Raw genomic sequence first — 1,544 nt, 5'->3', positions numbered from 1 at the left:
TAACTAATCGTTTAAGTATCCTGTTTTCGCGTCTATAATCATTTCTACGTCTATTTCTTTCCTCATTGCTAAGACCTGCGATGTTTAAAGTTCTCTTGTACGATTCTCTTTTTGCTTTTTGGACACCCTGAATTTCATCATTCCACCACGCATCACCAGAAATTCTTCCTACAACTGCGGTACCACACACTTCGATCGTACATCTAACAAGGATATCCCGTAACATTGTCCAGGCGCCCGCTATTCTATTTTGGAAATCTATTCGCACATCCGGTTTCTGTAGGTTCTCAATTTTGATTCGCGTTTGTTTTGCTTTCTTGGTTCACTTTTTTCTCCATCCCCGACCTAAGTTAATTTTTGAGATCAGAAGGTAATGATCAGTATTGCATTCAGGACCCCTCATGACTCTTGTATCTTTGACTAACTCCCTTAGTCTTTCATCCGCAACAACAAAGTCAATTATACTGCGGCTATTTCCTTTAGACCAGGTGTACATGTGGATCATTTTATGCCTAAACCAAGTATTTTTAATAATAAGACCCCTTTCTAAGCATAGACCAACTAATTTATCTCCGTTACAGTTTGTTCTTGGATCCCCAAAATTACCTAATACTCTTTCTGTATCCTGATTTTGGATGCCCACCCAACCGTTCATGTCTCCTAGTAGAATTATTCTTTCCCCATGTTCGCAAATTTTTATTGTGTCATTAAAAGTGTCCCAGAAGGCGTCTTTTACTTCTCTAGGATCACTATCAACCGGCGCGTAGCATGCTATGATAAACAGTCTTTTGCTTCCTACTTTGATTCTAGCCCACAGCAGTCTGTGAGACACGAAACCATGGTCTCCGAGATGCTGCTTTGCTCTTTCATTTATAATCAGACCTACTTCTTGTTTACCATGTGATTCACAGTCTACTCCTGACCATACTTCAAATCCACCTTTCAACATGCCGTTTTTTATGTCTTTGGTTTCACATCCCTTTTTCTTTGTTTCAGACACACATAAAATGTCTAGTTTCTTCACGTCCATAGTTTCACGCAATTCTTTTACCTTGAGATCATTTACTCCCCTAGTATTCCAAACACCCAGTGTCCATTCGTCGCCTGAAACATGACTTTTAGATTGTCCGTGTGCATGCCTTTTGTCATTAAAAGTTTAAATCCTTTCCGAGGCTATTTTGTAGTTTGTATTATTCATTGTTTAGATTATACGCCCAACTAACACCTTTATGCAATAAGTTTATTTTCTGAGTCGAAATCATGTCAAAGTTAAGTATCAAATCGTCATATGGTGGAGATTGTAGTTCTAACGTCAGTCCCACCAAAAACTTCAGTTAGTAAGGGAGTTGGGAGAGGGGGAAGTTAGAACTGGAACCGAGAGAGTCGTCTTGGGTTTGTGTTTTTGTTTTCATGCTGAGAAGGTCACCAGCCTTCAGCAGCGTTGCACTGAAACGACATTCGAGGAGCAGCGCCCTCTAAGCTGTAGGACTGTTCCTCGATAAATATTGAGGAGCAGCGCCACGTAATGAAGTAGCAGTAACTCT

General features: G+C 40.2%; 1 protein-coding gene across 2 annotated transcripts in view; it reads right to left on the bottom strand.

Annotated features, from left to right (window-relative positions):
• LOC117173607 (TBC1 domain family member 13) overlaps positions 1-1,544 on the bottom strand; it is a 43,513-nt gene that overhangs the window by 19,716 nt on the left and 22,253 nt on the right. The gene's annotated exons all lie outside the window — the stretch shown is intronic.

This window comes from Belonocnema kinseyi, chromosome 1 (genome assembly GCF_010883055.1).
Source record: "Belonocnema kinseyi isolate 2016_QV_RU_SX_M_011 chromosome 1, B_treatae_v1, whole genome shotgun sequence".
NCBI classification, from domain to species: domain Eukaryota; kingdom Metazoa; phylum Arthropoda; class Insecta; order Hymenoptera; family Cynipidae; genus Belonocnema; species Belonocnema kinseyi.
The sequence above is the reverse complement of the archived record's forward strand: the minus strand, read 5'-3'. Positions and strand labels throughout refer to the sequence as shown.